General features: G+C 44.9%; 1 protein-coding gene across 2 annotated transcripts in view; it reads right to left on the bottom strand.

Annotated features, from left to right (window-relative positions):
• RAI2 (retinoic acid induced 2) overlaps positions 1 to 16,204 on the bottom strand; it is a 45,106-nt gene extending 28,902 nt beyond the window's left edge. Inside the window, exons 1-2 of one of the 2 annotated variants that reach the window (XM_042037153.1) lie at positions 16,086 to 16,204; positions 2,059 to 2,184 (exon numbers count right to left, since the gene is read on the bottom strand). The gene's annotated coding sequence lies outside the window, so the exon portion shown is untranslated. The remainder of the gene's footprint in view (positions 1 to 2,058; positions 2,185 to 16,085) is intronic. The other variant, XM_042037144.1, reaches the window with a different exon arrangement.
• Positions 16,205 to 20,007: the final 3,803 nt, after the last annotated feature.

Here is a 20,007-nt window from a genome sequence, read left to right on the forward strand (position 1 = left end):
CAACAGATACTACTGAAAGCTTGGCAAACATCTAATCAATTACTCTTACATAAAGGAAAGGAAAAAAACCCCAAACATCCTTTCAAACACACACTCAAAGACATTTTGCATTATAAATTCTACCTCTTGCCTCTATTTCTACATCATGCCTTTTCTTGCAAAGATTGAGTATATACACAAATGCATATATAGGCACATACACACATGCATAGGTAGGCATATATATATATTTAAATTCAAAATACAAATCCATTAGGGAGGTACTTAAATCTGCTCATCGCTGCAGTAACTAATCATATCTGTGTGCTGTACTGTAGGTGGGAAAGTCAGAAGTTCATTGCATTAAATTCAGGCATTTTCCTTTTTTTAATGAAGCTGCCTTTTTGGTTTATTTCACAATAAGCACTCTTTAACCTTACTGCAAGACCTATCTGTAGAATACTCACTGCAATTTCAGACTCCTTTTTTATCCCTCCTCTTCAAGGTTTCCAACTAGGTTTCTCTGCAGGAGTCAAGTGCAGTTTTAATAAGGCAGATGAGGCAGGGCTTCTCAACTGCTTTTGATAGAGGTGAGGTGGCCAGCTCTTTATTGACTTTTTGCAGTACTGCAGCTACAGACCGTACAGACAATTTTGTTTTATGAGCATGTAGCAGGCAGGAAATGGGCCTGGAAATTTCCAGCCAGCAGTGTTTGTTGCACTGCTTGAAAAGCTGCGCAATGTGCATATAAAGGAAACTAAGGAGAGCCTTTTTCGTTGTTGTTGTTGTTGCTAAACCATCAGGCTGCAGTTGCTACACATACCTAGGAAAGCCTGCTCAGGAGCCATTTTAAGAATTAATACGTCTCAGGAAAAGGAAAGAAAACAACACTGGTTATTTTGTGCATATTAGAGAGTGCTGCATATCAAAGATCCTTTTATAAACACTTGGAAAAATCACATGGGAGGTAACAAGCCACTGAATTATTTTACTGTCCTTTTCTTGTGCAGGCAGCCACAGCACATCCACACTGTATAGTGCACAGCTGCACTGACATACACACATCCTCACAAGGGGATGTGGAAAAAAGGACGCAATCACGGGCTGGTATCATGTACTATTAAGGTTTTATTGATACCAGCATGGAGCAACTGCATCACTAATTAATGGATGCACACAAGCTACACACATCCTTCCAATCAAGTGGCAATAAACCCAGGTAGCTTTCTTCACCCTTATACATATATTACTTGAGCTGTTTACCTCGCTCCTTGTTTTTCTGGACTGCACATTGCCCTCTTCCCCCACCATCCCACATCTACACCAGCAAACACATCCTTGAATTCTGCTCTGACACTGGGGAGATGAACATCCATGGCCCTGTTCATGAGCTTCCCACACGGTGCCACTCTGGTTGTAACAGCAGACCTGGTTTGTAACAGCAGACAGGGTCCAAACTAGGCAGACAGGAGGTTTGGAACCCTCCCGCAGAGATGTCTCCACATATGCTGACACAAAAATAACCATTAAAATCAGGTTTGACATCTCTCTGTGCCTCTTTTACTCCCTGCCCAAGAAGGACAACATCCTCTTGCCCCAGGGGAGCACAGTGATGGTGAGTGGATCAAAGACAGCAAGAAGGTTTGGACACTTTGGTGATGGCAGCCTTAAAAAAGCTACAACAGACTTTATTCCCTACAAGAATGTACCCACACAGGGCTGCACACCCCAGCTTGCGCTCGGCTGCAGCAGCAGCAGCTGCAGACCCACCCCATCAAGGACCGGCTGAGGGAACCAGGTCCCACCTCCTGCCGAAGCACTGCACCTGAGCATCCAGCACTGCTGCATGGTACTCAGCATGATTTCACATCTTTCAGCTAATTGCAAAGCTCTTGGGGATTCTGGAAATAAAGCTATACACACGCAGGCGTTCAAAAACCTTACAGCTACAATGTTCCTATCAGAGGATATACCCTTACTGCCTGCAAGACTTAACTATATGCTTAAATTCTACTGACTTCAGGGGGACATAAGGATTTGTTTAACTTTCATTATACCAGCCATTTGTTTTACAGTTACCTGGATAGTATGTCTTGCCTTTTCATGTACAGCACTGAGCTCCTTGCACAGTAGGGTATTACTTCGTACACATAAATGGAAGAGCAGGTACAAATTGAGGCAGAGGCTGCATTTTTATCTAGCCACCTGCAAAACACGGACAATGACGGGCAGATGATATTGCTGCACATTGCAATGCTATCTGAGTGATAATAAATTTTCACCTGTGACATAAGCATCAGTGGACAGCTACAACATAGTCCTTAAAGAAGAGTAAGGAAAAGACAATACCCTTAGCACAGAACATTTCCATACTGTGTTCCGCATTTTATTTTTAAAAATGCAGCTACAGGGAACTGACATCCTGTGAAATAACAGATGTTAGACTCTCACCACACATACATAGCTATAATTCAGGTGACCTTGCTGAATTAGAAAGCTAAACACAAGATAAATGTCCACTTTGTCTCCTCAATGCCTGTCTTGAGCAGGGAAGGGTTGTGCTGGTGTTGTGTGTGCTTCCTCCCAGTTCCCCATCTGCAGTTCCCTAAAGTGTGTTCTTACAGCACTTCAGCTTGTTTTTCCAAATCAGATGCTGCTGACATCGTGAATCTTATGAATTTTCTTTGCTTACAGGGATTAGACACTGCTTCACTTTAACCCCCCAAGTTGGCAGAAGCTGGAGACTGGCCTGGACCTGCTGCTCTGAGTTTGTGCTCAGGGTCTACCCCCAGTAGGCAAGAGATGTTCAGGGCTTCTGGAGAGTCATATGCAATACATTGATTTAATCAAAATTACATGCCAGTCTCACTCTTTAAAGCAAAACTCAAACAGTCAAAGAATTAACGATTTCTTTAATTCTTAAGATCTTAAGATATTTTTTTTAATTCTTAAGATCTTAAGATCTGTATGTGTTCAAAATACTTTAAGAGAAAAAACAGACTGGCATTGTCTTTCGGTCTTTTGCTGGTGGCAAAGCAGATTATTCCTATCATGTTCTGCAGGGGTGCTGTCAAACGCTGTTTCAGGCTATGGGCCAAAACCTACCCCCAGCCCATGTGCTCAGTTCCCACTGGCATCAATGATATCTCCACCATGGACTGACAGTAGTAAATGGGCAGAGATGTGCTGGCTGCTCAAATGGCACGATCTATGTGCTGAATAATTCATTTTAGACTGTTGTACAGATGTCAAAATGTTATTGCTGATTTCTAGCCAGCAGAATGGGCGTTTCTTCTCCTGATATGAGTGTGTCGCTGCCTGTAATGCCAGAAAAGATTTGGGGGATGTCTCAGCAAAGCCCATACATGGCATGCCTGTGAACATACAATTAAAACGATCATTTTAGGCCACCTTTCAGTCTCCTTATTAGGATTCTCCTGTGGATGCACTCACCCATTGCCTTGAAAGAAGTTTCAGAAAAGCAGCTCAAAACATAGCATGGTTACATAGGTTTGAGTGTAGTCTCCAACAATCACTTCAGCCCTTTGGATTTTTGCTAAAGTCCCATGGAAAAAGTCTAAGTACAAACAACTTAAGAGTCACAGATGAGTTTGGATAACAAAATAAATCCAAACAAACAAAAAAAAACCCCTTCCCCCCCGTAAATGGGAATAAATAGATACGTCCTACAGAGTTTGTCAGCCTGGCTGTGGAGAGAACTCTATGGTACAAGTCAAAGATCCTCCTCCCCTCCAAAATCAAGGAAGAGAAAAGGAGTTTTTCTATGTTTCTCCTTTCACTAAGCCAGGAACAGCCAATACGGTCTGCTCTGAGATTGTCCAGGTGCTGGCTTCCCCAGCCAGGCAACCAGGTGGGCTCCAGCTGCTGATGGACAGCAGCCACCTCCAGAGTGGGGTGGAAGTCCTGTGTGCAGGTAGGCTGGGGTGGCTGGGGGTGATGGGACAAGTGGAAGAAAAATGGGAAAGATCCAAGAAAGTCACAGGTTTTGAACTGAGATCAGAGACCAGGGATCTCTGACACAAACCAAACAAGCAAATGCACCCCATGCCAGCCCAGGAGTGTCAGATGTGTCAGCTAAAAAAGTGTGATTTTCCATGCTCGTAGATGGGCTTTTTCTTGTCTGCAGGTCTGTGTGGAAACAGACCTAGGCTTAATGAGGTCTAATTTGTTTTAAATCCATAGGTTTCTTTTTAATAATTAACAATCCCCATCACTCAGCAAAGTCATTCCTTACCCCTGACTACTTGCTATTAGGAATGAAATTTACTGTGAAATACTGTTAAAAGGTGGAAAGCAAGTGACATAATTCAAGTTTTAATTAAAAAAAATATATATCACACAAAGCCGGAGCCATCAAAGGAATCATAACCGAATAAGCCAAAAAAACCCCCACCCCAACCCAGTGCCTACTCTTCCCAATTACCCACTTTACTCTTTTCATGCTATTTTAATTCTTCTAATTGACTTCTCTTACTGGATGCCCTATGCTTAGACCATACCTCAGTTTTTCACTCTGTGATTCCAGGAACTAGAGAACGTGTCGGCATCATTACCATGAGCATTACACACCCTCACACACAAGGGTCCAGGAACTACAATTAACACATTAAGAAATAATAACTGCCAAGGGAGCAACGGAAGATAAACAGCATGGAGCTGATGTAGCAAGAATTCTACTTGGGAAAGGGCTGTCTCTTGGGTAATGGGCAAGGGAGAGGAACTGAAGCACTGTGCAGAGCTGCCCATTTACCAGAGAAAACCCCAAAACCAGTTGAGCTGTCCACACATTAATTGCTTGAAATTTAATTTCACTTAAAGTATTGCTGGCTTTAAACTAGATCTCGAAGGAATCTGAAGGCTCCTGTTCTCAATGAAATAACAATCATGTCTAAACTGGTGGATGTTTCTTCGTATTTGAAAGCCTGCCCTGAATTGCTGTGGGTTTGTCATTATCTTGTTCTCCTTTTTCAGTAGAAACAAGAAATACTTATTTCTTTTACACACACATTAAGATATATTTATTAAAAAATAATAAAAATACCTTTCTCCTCCTTGTTGATATCTATTTTTATGATTGCCTGGGATTTTTTTTCGTTTGGCTAGTTTGTTTGGGGTTTTTTAAAAAATATATTTAAATAATTGATTTATTTTCCCAATTTTCCTAAGGACTTTTAAGGAAAAAAAATTTAGATTCCAGAGTCTTTTATTTAAAGCTTCCAGTCTGAGAATGTTTTGTGTGAGTAGTCCTGCAGAAGCTGCATAACAAAAACCTGGAAGAGCATGCCAACCATTTGGATACCTATCTGTCCTCACCAGTATAACCAACAGAAATCATGGAGCATGCTGCTCCTTTGGGCATCAGTCTTGCTTTAGCAGACCAGCCAAAGGCCTTAATACTTTTCACTGAGATTAGAAGCCGAAGGAACACGATGGCACAGGCAAGGTTCATGAAATGCTTTGTCTCGTGTCTCTCCCACCTTGGGGGCTGCACAGTCACAGAAAACCCAACAAAAATATTGCCATTAAAATAAAGCCTTTCCTACATTCACTCAAATTCCTGTGCAGGAAAAAGGAGGCAGAAGAGGCACAGACACAGAGGGCAGGATTAGCAGCCTTGCTCAAACCCACCTTTTGGGAGAGAAGGGCACGTCCCTCCCAGTGGGGGCTGCCTGTGACCCATGTGGTGCTCAGGCACCGGGTTTCTGAGACAGCGTGATCCCCCCCGCTGCCCCCACGCATGGCTCATCAGTCAACTCAGACATTTCAGCAAATCACATGGCACTTTGTAAAAACATAATTGTTTTTATTTTCCAATTTTCCATGTTTTGTGTAGAGTGCTGCTGTGTTCAAGCGAAGTGAATAAAAGCATAAACAGCAAGCACCATCTGGAGAACATTCTTCCAGCATGCTGAGAAATAGCAGCCGCCTGTGCGCTACCTGCTATAAATAAATGTCATTAAAAAATGTCCAAAAAATTGTTTGTTCCTGTTTGATGGAACTGTAGCCAGTTAAAATTTTCCTTAATCCTGTCTTTAGGTACCCACCACCTTCACAGAAAAAAAAAAAAAAAAGAGATGTAGATATTTGTCTCTCTTTCCTATGTTAATATGGATATTACTAACAGAGTAGCAACCCTACACGTTATTCTAATAACAGCAACAGAGGCTGCAACTTAAGCGTAACACGTTAACAAAGCACTGAAAATCCAAATGCTTTTTAAATTGTACCAGGTTCACAATAGGGAGATATCTCTCAGCCTGCTAGCAAGAGAACAGGCAAAATTATTCATTCTCCAAACTGATAGTGTATCAGTTTGGAGGGGAAAAAAAAATACCAGAAAGTCCATAATTTATTTTCAGTCTACACAAAGCCACATCTCCCTCTCTGCTGACAAAATACAGACCAAGCTGGCTGTGGGGTTGTGATGAGGCTCTGCGAAGGGTCAGAGTTTGCTGTGTTTGTTTAATCACTGCAATTAGAGCTATGCAAATAATGAAATTGTTTGCTATAGTGGCAAGGCTGGGAGAAAAAAATTAAAAATAAATATTTGGGTTGAGTGATTTAAAAACAATTTTGGTAAAATGAAAAAATAAAACTGTCTAGCTTGTTCTACTCAGATTCAACTTAGAATCCATTCAGTTTGAAATGAAAAATACATTTTCACACTGGAACAAAGCACATGAGCAATTGTCATTTTTTCCTTCTTTTGTTTTGTTTGTCAGACAAACATTTTCAGCACCCAGGAAGGGATGCTTAGGTGAGCTTGGTGCTTCTTGGGGAGGGAGGAGAACTGACCATCCCTTATCCCAGCCTCAGACATATATTGTGCTGTTGTGCTGGGGCTGAGTGCTGCATCTTTCTCCCTTGAGGAAGCTGCTGCGAGCCCTTCTCTTCCCCCATGCTCTGCTCTGGGCAGCCCCCTGCCTGGGGAGCCCAAGGGTGGCAGGTAGATGTGGCTGTGGAACAGCAGCACTGCCTTTTCTTGATTACACATGGCTCAGCCACAGCTGGCACTGGGTGGCTCTTCCCAGAGTGACACAGCCCTCATGGCCCACATGAGGTTGGGGTGCGCTTTGGGGTACAGCATGGGGCTGAGTGTCTGGAGACAGACACAGGACGCGGTCTGAAGCCTCCCTGATGAGCCACTAGCCATCAGCAGGAAGGATTTGACAAAATTTTGATGGTTTTCTCCCTTGTTTTAAACCCCTGTTGTACTAGGAGATGTCACGGAGTGAGAGGAGTGAATCTGTCTTGTTCAACAGCATCCACAAAAACAGGCTGGGTCCCTTGCCTGAGAGAGTGGCTGACATTCCTGACGCACAGGGCACATCACCAGCATAGCCACCCATCATCACTTAAGGGCAAGAGTGGAAATTAAATGATGGACATAAATCAGATTCGGCCCTTCCCTTGAACTATACTGCTTTGTCCAAACCCAAAGTGTTTGTACATTGGTGTGGTCACAGAGCAGCTCTGCTAAAGCCTTGCTTTTGGCTGGGACTGGCCACCACTCCCACTGGAAGCAAAGGCATAATTCCCACCATATTTTATTCTCTGCTTTCATTGGGACTCAATGTGCAAGGAACTGCATGAATAGGGATAAGGGTCCAGTCCCTTCCCTGATGAAATCATCATCTCAAACATAGCAAGGGGCAGGAAATGATAACGTGGTTACAGTTCTCATTAGCCATGTTTTCCTAATATTTATATTTTAGCTACTTTTATTTACAGAGTCCACTCACACTAGTTAAATTATATACTTTGGAAAAGAACACAAAGGCTGTATGGAAGTGAGTACACTGGACTACTGATTTTGTTAGGATAATAATGATGATTATCATGATTAATCAGCCTTGATGAATAAGATTTTGCCAGACCAGGTGTGGAGGGAAGGCAGGTGGTGGGAACATGGCTGTCTGTCCATGCATGAACACATGCATGCATGAGTATGGGGGGGGAGGGCTGCTCTTTGTTTTGTTTTTGCCTTTGGTCAAATTCAAACAATGTGCAGTAACAAGAAGTAAATGTCATTTTCCTCCCATCCATCTTAATTTGGCATCCATTTTAAAGCTTACCTTTGACCTTTTAAAATTTAATACACTTAAGCAGATATAAAAACACAAAGCTCCTGAAAAAATTAATCACAGCCATATCACGATGCTAGTCTAAAAATGTAACATCAGTTGTTTTCCTCTTTAGAGAAACATTTGTCCAATGCAGCAGCAGTAACTATGCTACAATTACCTATTATTTCCTTTTCAAACAAATAACCACATTAAATGCTATAGCAAAACCCTTTCAGCATAACCAGCACAACCTACTACGAATCTGTTTTGTTGAGTAACTGCCTAAAATGACAGAAAGGGTCCTGAAAAGGACCTTGAGAAGTCTCCTAACCCATCCCTCTGCCCCAGGCAGGGCCAGCTATATCTAAACCATTCTTGACAGGAAACCTTATTTAGATTTCCTTAACGTAGCAGCCTTAAATAGAACTGGTAAAAATTGCACAAATCCAAAAATATATATATGTGTGTGAAAAAAAATTATATATGTGCATTATGTATACAAATAAGAAAATACAAAGAGACAACCCTGATCTAAATGGTAAGTATCCCTCTGCTGACCACTTCATACCCTCTAACCAAAGAGTTCAAAACAGGAAACTAATAAAAACACCTCCTTTTTAAAAATAAAAGGCTGCTCAATTGAGAACCCCACCTCCTTGGAAATGCAGGGGCACCTCTTCTCAAGAAAATCAGAATCATCAGGTCCCAAAATATTTGGGTCTTTATGCTTCGGGGCAAAGAGCTCCTCAGTTTCCCCAAAAACCAAATACAAAGTAAGAGAGTTGACCAGCCTTTGCAGTCACCAAAGTGAATCTAAGATGTCTGTAGCCTGTTTGTGATCAAGGGCACCCACCTTGTCTCCCAACAACCATTTCTGGTGGGAGGCTGTGCTAGGTCCCTCCCGGACAGTCACTGCACAGCTCCGGGGTTACATGCTATGAACATGGGCATCCACGGTACACTGCCTTATGCTGCTTCCACTTTCCTGTCTATAGCATTCATGGCATCCAGTGCTACCCCCATCAATTTAATACCCCCCTTCAGGATAGAGAAAGCTGTGGTGACAGCCAAAATGCATCCTAAAAGAGAAGTGATGATTTCATAGCTAAACACAGCTGTTACCCGAGCATCCGAAAAAAATCAGTTAGGAACTTAAACATCAAATCCAAACCAAAGGCAGATGCATGCCCTTGGTGAGCCGGAAAGTAAATTCCTTGCATCTGTTTTCTTCCACCTACCAACATTACTTTGGTTGTAGCACAACTGGAGTCTGGTCAAGCAGTTTTCTGCAAAATGAACACAAGCTTAGGCACAAGGGTGTGGGGAGATGTGAGATACTGAGCTTGGCACCACCAGGCCCATGAGAGAACGACACCCTTTCATGTATCCTGCACACACAATGCAACAGAGTTCCAGTGCAGAGCCAAGCTTCTTCTGTCACAGAAGCCTTGTGAAGCCACCCTAACCATACATGGCTTCTCCAGATGTGAAAAGGCAGGAGGTAACTCCATCCATCCGCCAGGGACCAGAGATGTATTAAAAGCATGTCACACTAGAACAGAAAGGCTCTTCTGTGTACTCCTTCTTCCAGGATCTGCTTATATGTTCCTACTTCCTTCTGACCTCCCCTCAGCATCCCACAGCCTGCAGAGCAAGCTTTGGCTATGTCCAAAGTCCTCTTCCCCCACCCTTCTGCAGGGCAAACCTCCTGGCTGAGAGCTGCCTCTGATCTCCAGTCCCATCACCAAGGCTGGAGATGAAGGCATCTATTATTCAGACAGTGATGCCTGACTTCTTGGTTAAGAAAATCCTGATTAAAAAACAATGTGTTGCCCTTCCTGTTTGCTTTGCAGTGGCCTTGTGCAGATCCAGCTCTACAGCAAGTGATCCATCATCAACAACCAGAAAGATGTGTATCATGCAAAATACACAAAAATACTTCACATTTCACTTTATTTTCTGTGTCTTCCATTCTCACTGCCCATCTATTTCAATGCTCCTCACTATCTTTTTTTTAACCTAAATATTACAGATATATATGGAACACCTAATAGTTTTCTTTTAACCAAGGACCATTTTGTGCAGTATTGTCACATAAGCTTCAAAGACAATCAAATTTAAAAGAAAATAAACACAATGAAGACACATTTCTCACTTTGTCACGCCTGACCTTTTGTTTCTTGATTTTTTTGCTTACATGAAACAGAATGTACATGTGCTGTTGTCACACCCTTTGTGATCAGTTTATTCATCTTATTCTGATAATCACAGACTAGAACTTCAGTAACACTCCTCTAGTTAATCAGTTTATTCACTAGGCACAGATGAATAACTGATGAGCTACAAAAAGTTGCTATTGTCTGAGTCAGTCACCAAGTAACTAACTTGGCCATTCAGGCAGGGAGAAGTTTTCCTCTCTGAAAGGTGACAAGTAGCTATGTAATGACTGCTATTATTTTCTCAATAAATTCAGAGAAAATAGGACATTGCAGCTAGAAAAACACAGAAAGAGAAATTAGCAGCTACTGTCATTAAGGATTCAGAGACTAAAAAAGAACAGTTGGTGCAATGCAGCTGGAGAGGCTTTTCGGAGTAAAGTGATTATTCTCTGGCCATTAACAAATTATTTTTTCCTGGAATGAAAGACCTGCACTCTTCCAAATAACCTGGCTTTGTTATGAGGAGCACACTGACTGCCAGGGCACAAGAGAACCATTGCCCTCTTGGCCCTCCTGGTGGCCACTACACTTCCACCTCTTTGTTTCCATGCCACAGGGAAAGTGCAGAATAATTAAAAGGTTGAAGCACATGCAGACATTGGAAGAGAGACTGGTTTTCAAAATTAGCCTGACCAAATGAATTTGGAGCTGCACCCAGAATGTTCAAGGACCTGCCCGCAGCAGCCACACTGAAGGTTAGTGAGTGAGGCGTCACAGCAAACTTCCCTTACCTCTCTTGAAAATCAGAGCTCATCCCCAACCATCGAAAGATAACATGATGATAAGACATTTATGCACACATTCAGTCAGGCCTGGGGCTTGTTCTGATATCTCTGTGCCTGCCATGGGGGAGGTGGGGGGACTCCAAACCCACACCCAGCTTGTTCTCCAAGTCAATGGCAGTTGCCTTCCTTCTGCTACAGCGGCTGCTCTCTGATCACTCTAAAGGGGGTGGGAGCAATGCAGGGACCTGGAAGCTACTAAGCTGAAGGACACCTTTTTTCTGAAGAGGGTGAAGGAAACAGGAGACCTCCCCCAGGCTCTTTGTTTAATTCTTGAGAACATTTAGCTGTCTGATGTCTTAAATAAGCATTTCCGAACAACTACATGCGCAAATTGACATCAGTGATGAGTGGTGTCCCTCAGAGGTCCATACTGGGACTGGTATCCTTTAGTATCTTCATCAATGATACAAACAGTGGGATCAAGGGCACCCTTCACTCTTTGAGACCCCACCTGGAATACTGCATCCAGCTCTGGGGTCTTCAACACAGGAAAGACACGGACTTGTTGAAGCAGGTCGAGAGGAGGGCCATGAAGATGATCAGAGGGTTGGAGCACTTCTCCTGCGAGGACAGGCTGAGAGAGCTGGGGCTGCTCATCCTGGAGAAGAGAAGGCTCCAGGAAAACCTTACAGCATCTTCCAATACCTAATGAGGACCAACAGGACACACAGGGACAGACTACAGGGACAGATGTTTGAGCAGGGCCATAGCAATAGGACAAGGGGTAATGGTTTTAAACTAGGGTCAATTTAAATTGGACATAAAGAAGAATTTTTTTTACTGGGAGCATGGGGAGACACTGCAACAGGTTGCCCAGAGAGGTGGCAAATGTCCCATCCCTGGAAACATTCCAGGTCAGGTTGGACAGGGCTCTGAGCAACCTGATCTAGTTGAAGATGCCCCTGCTTACTGCAGGGGGGTTGGACTAGATGACCTGTAAGGTCCCATCTAACCCAACTATTCTATGATTCTATTAACTAGGAAATATAAAAGGATGCTGGAAACAGGTCCTGCTCAGAGGGATCCAGTCGCTCACAGACAAAGCCAGCAACTGAGTCTGGAGCTGCAGCTGCCACAAGGGTCCCCAGGACACCCAGCCATCCACAGAACTGGCAAAATCTTACAGATGTGACCCTGTAAACTCACCTCACCCATGTTACAGCACTGCTCTGTACACTAAAGGACAGCATGGACTGATCTGGGTGGGGGTGGGAAAAAAGGAAAGCCAGAACTACTAACAAGCAACATTAAATCACCCAGCTCCTCCACAGAGTGGCCTGTTTACAGAGTAGCTCAGTGCCCTGGGAGGGATGGGCAGTATTGCAAACCCAGGAAAGGAAATTCCCTTGGAGAACTGAGACAGGCTAACAAAGATCCCCACAGCCTAGGATACAGCCAACTCCTTTTTGAAATCTAGAGCCTGCTGGGAGGATTTAGGCCTACAGCTTTGAACATAAGATACGGAAAACTTTTTCATCCTGAAAACAGTCTGTGAAACTCAAGCAAAGCTGAGAAGTGTTTCACTGTATTGTTATTCTGTAGATGCTGTTTCTGGAGGCAGGACCCAGCACAGCCTGATCTCAAAGCCATCCGTGGCTAGCACCACACATCACCAACCATCTCCTTCCTCTCAAAATAAAATAAAATAAAAGCAAGTACCCCCATAAATCATTCATCCATCCCAGCTTCATAACAAGAGTATTTGTCATCTCCCATTTTACATCCCTTTCTCTGGCTGCTTATTCTACAAAGCCACCATTTCAGCAGCCTGTGCATACAGACCAGCAAGCACACAGCACCACAACAGCTCCCACATCCCTATCCTCCTGCCTGCAGAGAGGATGGCCACCTCTCTTCCACAAACCCTCACCTACACTGCCATAGATTTTTCAGGGTATTTTTTAAAATATTTTTTTTTATCAGTAGCTCTGGGGCACCCATCAGAGGAACTCAGCTACTGTAATAATCATGTGATTTATGTAAAAGTAATTGGGGTTAAACTATCTGCCACATCAAACTCTTCACATTTGGCCCCATCTTTAGGACCTAGAAACATCTGAAATAAATAAAGCCATGTGTCATTTAACAGGGTCTGGGCTTAATTAGGATCATTCTGGATTTTATGGGAGAAGCCTTGTCCTGCCAGCTTTACATAGCTAGTCTATCACTTGCAAGGTTATCTGCTTTTTTTCTTCCTTTAGTACCTACATCAAAATATTTTTCCACACAGCTTTTCTTTTTCTTTTTTTTTTTTCATCCTCCAACCAGCTGGATGACAACCACTCCTTATCTTTGGCTGTCTTCCATGCTAAAATAAGAATGCCGTTGTTACACTGAGGGAGCTGCACCCTTCCACCTCCGTTCCCTCCCGACCAGCATGCAGCTGCCTCGGCAGGAATGCCTGAGGTTCTGGTCATTTTTCTGTGATGTTGTTGCAATTTACCCTTTAGCTACAATTTGTATTTCTAAATCACACCAGGCCTCTCGTGCTACGGGTATTGTAGCCTCAAGTGACAGTCTCTGTCCTGAAGAGCTGGTGATCCTCAGCCCATCTCCACTACCACTGCTTCCCTGGCTTGATGTAGGCTTGCCAACACGAGGGCGAGCACGCAGCCAAGCACAGCTCGAATGATGTCGGGCGATTTGATTAGCAGCAGAGAATGACTGGATTAGAAGAGGGGTAGGATTAGAGATTGATGAGTTGCTGTGAGGCTGCTACATCTGTATGATTGGCTCCAGCAGCAGTATTTGAATGTCAAACTGTATCCCCTTGGAGCACAGAGGTACCACCTACATTGGGCTTCAGACTGCACAAGGCAGCTGTGGGAAAGCAAGGGGTTTGAGTTGGGGTCTAAACTGACAACCCTGTACAGATGAGACCTTGGCAGGGCAGGCAGAGATGAGGAGAGAGAGAAACATGAAATTATTTGCCCACAGCTACACTGGCAGTTTGTGTCAGAGGCAGAAACAGGAGCCAGATTTTTAAAAAAAAAATTAGTTCCTCATGCAGGAGATGGGCCAGACGCCTTTGTTACATCTAAATGCATTTTTTCCCCTGTAATTCATACTGCTGCAGGCTCTGCACAGTGAACTCAAACATCCTGAAGTTGTGGGGTGCTCAGTGTGACCTGCTCATTGCACATGCCATGCCCGCTACACGACCAGCTCCATCCTCCAGCCCATGCCTACAATGCAATCAGCGCACGTTGCAAAAGCTTATCACTTGTTTTTTTTTGGTAGGAAGTGATCAGGACCCTGCAAAACCCATCACTGAGGTGACTTCCAGTCTGCCAGATAGCTCTGGCTACTGGATAGCCTCCAGAATTTAATGTATACACAGGAACTCAGCATCACTCTCCAGTCAACTCAGTTATCCCCTCTTCAAATTTGTCTTCAATCATCTCTGAAGGTGAAAGAGACTTCAGCTTCTCCCTACTGGAGATCCTCACAGAAATACTATAAAGTTCATCAGAGATGCCAAGGACAAAATAGTGAGGATGCATTAATTGATCAGGCTGCTCTAGCAGAGTGGTGCAGGAAATCACACCGGCTATCAGTAGCCCCCTCTGCTAGTTACTGTAGTTACATGTGTTTAACTGGGGCCACTCACAAAGTCATGAAATGGAAGAAAAAGCTTTTCCAAATTTACATATTAAAAAAACAGAGGTGTGCTGATTTCTGTCCTATGGAGTGTTTCAGGCATAACATTAGTAATCAGTAGCGTATTTGCAAGGAATTCTTTACTTTGAATGCTAAGCCGATTTGTTAATGATAAATGACATGGAAGGTTACTCAGAAAAAAGAAGAACATTTCCTCATCAAGTTTAAATGGAAAATACCTGAAGAATTAATGGGCAACCAGATACTCTTCCCTCTTTAACAATACATCCCCATTAGACAATATATATACTTTGAACCCCGCATTTAAATAATTTTTAAAAAAATACTTCTGATGGAGAACGGCACGCAAGAAAACTACCATCAACAACGGTAAATAAACCAAAGCCGAACCAATCTCTCAAAAAAGAGGTGTGTGTGGGGTGAAATGAGAGAATGAGAATAACTGCCCTGCAACTCCCGCCCAGGGCGCTTGCACCCTGCCGCATCTACCCGGAGGGATGCAGAACTTCTGGAACGCGACACTTCACCCTGGCACCCACCGCCACGTACGCCCGGAGCGCTGCGACGCCGGCGCAGATGACCCACACCCCGCGACAGCCTCGTCCAGAAAAAGCCATTAAGGGAGACGCAGGTGACAGTCCATCCGCCTGGCAGACTTCGCCAGGAAGCCGGGCGACAGCGGGAGGAATTTCTGCCCCAACTTCGAAAGGGTAAATTCTCCTCCCGCTTCTCGCCTGTGCCCGGCTACGCGAGGGATCCCAAACCATCCCATTACCGCCCATCTTGAAATCCATCCTACATTTTTTTAATCTCCTTCCCCCAGAGCACGGACCGGGCGCTAAACGCCGCCGTGCCCCTGCCGTGTGTGTTTTGTCGCCCGTGGGGCAGGAGCCAGGAGCCGCGGGGGGCGATGCCTAGCCGCGGCACGCGCCGCTCCTCCCCGCGCACCCACGGCCGTGATTTTGGAGAAGTTGCGCAGGCAGGAGGAGGAGGAGGAGGAGGAGGAGGAGGAGGAGGAGGAGGAGGAGGAAGGGCGGGGGTGGGGTGGGTGGCTCTGCCCGTGCGGTCACGGTCTCTCCTCGTCCTTCTCCCCGCCGCGGTCCTTCCGCGCCCCCCCACCGCCGCAGCTCCACTGCCGGGACAACCCGCACAAAGCCGCCGCCGCCACCACCGGGATCTCGCTGCGCCCGCTCGGCGCCACCAGAAACAATAGTCACGGGCCGAAGCGGGGACCGCGGGGCCGCCGCCCTCCCCACGGTACCGCAGCGCCCGGCCGCTGGTGGGAAGAAGGCTGAGGGGGGGTGAGATTCCCGCAAAACGCCGCCGCCCCGGCCAACCTGTCACCGCTCCGCCCGCCCTGGGCTGTCGGTGCGCAGCCGCTCCGCGGCACCTACCTCCGGTGGAGGGTGCGGCAGCCCCTAGCTGGGCTCCATGGGGCCGCAGCCGCCGCCCGCTCTGTCAAGCGCGGCCGCCGCCGCCGGGGACGCGCCGCCCTGCCCTGCCCGGTACCGCGTCCCGCTCCCCCCGCGCCGGGCGGGCCGGGGCGGGCCGGGGCGGGGCGAGCTCCGGGGGCGGGGCCCGCCCAACCTGCACCACGCCCGCCAGCGCCGCCCCCCGCGCCCGACAGGGATGCGTGCGATAGGGAGCACCGGGCGTCCCGCGGAGCCACGCCAGGAGCAGCCCGGACGCCCGGGAGGATGCTGCAGCAGACAGCGTCATCCTTCTCCATAAATCTAGTGAAATTTTTGCTCCCTGCTTGCTTGAAGTTTTGACCTTGTCTCCTCTGCGTCTATCTCGGATTCTGGCTTCCTGTTTTTCTTTATTCCCCCTCCAGCTCTTTCCCCTTTTTAATTACTCCCCCTTCCCCCCCCCCCCCGTCCGCCCCCCGTCCGCTCCCCGTCTTTTCCATCCTCGGTTTCCCTTGTCCCCCTTTTCCCATCAGACTGAATGTCCCAAGCCCCTTGACCTCAGACTCTGGGCTTTAAAACGGTTTTGTTAAGGGCAAAAGAGTTTTTTGTAGGTCTCATATCGCTATTAAGTGTCGCCAGCAGCTTATTGGAAGGTGTGGTGCATTAAACTAAATCCATGGCTAGTATTACATAATATGCCCTCAAATGTACATAAAAGATGATTGTAATTCCATCTGGATTTCTGTTGATATTAGCAAACCACTCAAGATTTCCTCTTGCGGTTTAATAGGATTTTCAAAACCTTTGACTGGTGCTGGATCAAACAGATTGTGATTTAAGAAAGAGTAAAGCACACACACTCACGACATCGTAGGAATTAGTGAAAGAAGAAAAAAAAACTTAGTAGGTCATCTGTCTAATCCATCTTCCAAAAGAGAGTAGGAATGTCCCCCATACAGTAATTTATGGGCATTTGTCTAGTTTTCTTTCAAATGCTTCAAATACGTGGCTTCCTCATTTGCCCATAGGAATTTAGGTCAAGCTGCCTGAGCGGGAATTTTGTGGCATCTTGGGATTTAAAATCCACTACTGTTATTCCAAGGTGGTTTGTTTTTGTTTTATTTTTTTCCCAGAGAGCACAACTGTACAGTTGCAGTTGGTCATTTATTTCTTGCCCATCATCGTGGAAGGATTTTGGCTGTTACTTTCCCCAGGTTGAGAGCCCAGGGACATGCACAGCTGAGAAAATGTCAACTTCATGCTCAGTGTAGCCAAAAGAGTGACTCAAATGTCAGGACTTGCTAGGAGAGCAATGAAGAGGAAAAGATTTTACACTGGAAAATGCGTGCTGGACCTGTGCTCTGAAAACTGCTGGAATTCTGGTCTCACCTTTTCAAAAAGGACATAGCAGAGCTGGAAAAGATTCGGAGGAGGCTAGTAATGATCCATGGCTTGAAAGGATTTTCTAGTTAGGTACACGCACATGGTCAAGAGGCACCAGAGGGGAGATGTGACAGAGGTTCCTCAAATCTCAAGCAGCATGGAGAGGGTGAGCAGGGACTGGTGACCCTGGCTTCCAGCACAAAAGGGAGAGGCCATTAAAAGAAGGTAACAGACCACCTGACTGTACAGAGGTGATTCTTTGAGCAAACACAGCTGTGGAGCCCTTTGCCAGCTGACAGCAGGCAGTTGATGTCATTTTGGGGGGAGAATGACTGAATTAACCAGAGAGAAATCCACAGAGAGCAAACAAATCACAGCTTGCTCAGAAAGGTCCCTTCATGACAAATGGCTCATGGCTGGGCTTGCTCTTTTTTTGCCCTTTCCCCTCGGTGTACATTGATAGTCACTGGTCACCTGCCAGCAGTGAATACACCTCTCAGATTTAATGTCACACCTGTGTTAATTTTGTGCTGCTCACAGCTTTCCTAATGCCCTTGCTGCATAGATTTGAGTACTAAAAGGGATGAGTGGCTTTCAGTGGGAGAATGTCACTGCTCTACCAACATGCAGCATATCATGGAAGTTGGAATCATCAAAACCCACTGGAAAAACCATCATTATGCATTGAGTCATTGAAGAGAGAGAGCACTGGTTGCAAAGAAGATTCTGTCACTCTTCTAAAATGTGACAGAAATAATCAAATCTAGATGTGGCCTGGGGACAATGACCTTAATTTAAAATCAATCAAAAATCCCTCTCTCAATGGCAGCTGATTGCCCCGTTTGCTTTCAGACTGATACCCTCCCAGGCCTGCCATTGTCAGTGCTGTTACACAAGTGGGTAAGCATTGTGTTGTCTCCTTGTCTTCCCTCCTCCTCCATGTCTTTGAAGCTGCGATAGCATGGTCTCAAACATTTCTCCGTGTTTCTGGCAGAGGAATTTCTTCTGTGCATTAATTTCTAAATCTGTACGTGTATGCCGCAGTATGGCTGCTTCATCCATAGAGCTTCTCCAGAATCTGCCAGTTCAATATTGTATCTTGGTACAAAAACTAGCTCTGGTGAGATGGGTTGCCACATAGGAGGCTAACTACAGCAAGAATGAAAATGAAGGAGCCCAAACTATGTATGTGAATGACCTTGGTCAAGTGACTCATGGTCATAATCTTTTATGGGACTGACCCATAGACTGTTTGCATGCTGTTAGTGCAGGAAAATCTGTTCAGGTAGATTAGGATAGTCACCATTTGCCTGTGATATTGCTCCACCTCCACCTGAAACTCAGCATGAATTCAGGTATGTGGGGCTCCTCAGCTCCCATACAAACTATCTTCTAATGTTGGGTGTCTAAGGTAACTGTAGAGAGGATCTGCATGAACCTGGTGTATTGTCTGTGCTGATAAACGTGGCATCTTTCCTTTTACCAAGCATGTGAAGCAGTCGGCAGTGTCATTCATCTCACCCTATCACTTGATCACATAGAAACTCTTTGATCCTGGGATAGTACTATACAGCAGCAAAATTAATACTGCCAGGTGTGATTGCTAACAGCAATCCAGGATGTGTTGCAAGCTTTAAATTCTGCATAAGCAGCCACACTACAAATGCTGGGTGGGGAGAACTGACAGATGAGGGCACACACACTGTCTGTTGGGAGCATTCAGAGCCCAGCAAGAGCGCTCATTGCACCTAAAATGGGGGTTCTGAGCAGATGCAAGATTCATAGTGACAGAAGTAATTTTCAGGTTTTCCTCTAATAATATATAGGCAGTAGTAAGCCTGTGGCAAGTCCAAATTGAGTACTGAGCAGCTTTTAAATTGTTTAAGGCATTATCTATTATAAGGAAGTTTATAAAGCTCCATCTCCATTATTTGAGTTTTCACAAGGTCATAATCCACTTGACCCTCGTGGTTTATTTCATCACTATTGTCCCTCAGAGGAATTATAACCTTTACCATTACCACTCGCTAAATATATCACGAGGTTTTAGTGATATTATCGTAAATCACCAAGCTCAGCTTTGTTGCCTGTAAATGTGACCGTAGTATGTACTGGTTTTTGATGTAGTGATTGGCAGCCTGATCTAGTTGTATTTCTTTAATTATTTCATAATGGGAGGAACCCATGCTAGCAGATATGAATGTGTATTTGATTTCCTTTAACATTTAAAAAGTGCCTTTTTCTGAGCTCATCTGAACTTCAAGTGCGGGCTTTTTAGGCAAAGTTTCTGCAATCAAACATGGAAAATACAAACTCAAGGTTACTGAAATCAAGCACAGTGACTTCAAGAACAGCATTCTCACAATTTTTTCTCTTTTTAATTAAATGTATGAGCGTTCATGAGAAATCATATGTAATTTGATCATCCTGAAAGCATTTAGTGAGAAGAACAAAGATATCACAGGTAGGTGAGGTTCATTACTACATGGGTTTTTAAAAGGATAAGCTATAGGGAAGCTAGTGA

The sequence above is a fragment of the Corvus kubaryi genome, unplaced genomic scaffold (genome assembly GCF_017639235.1).
Source record: "Corvus kubaryi isolate FWS band 111438036 unplaced genomic scaffold, C.kubaryi_AGA036_p1.0 133, whole genome shotgun sequence".
Taxonomy (NCBI): Eukaryota; Metazoa; Chordata; class Aves; order Passeriformes; family Corvidae; genus Corvus; species Corvus kubaryi.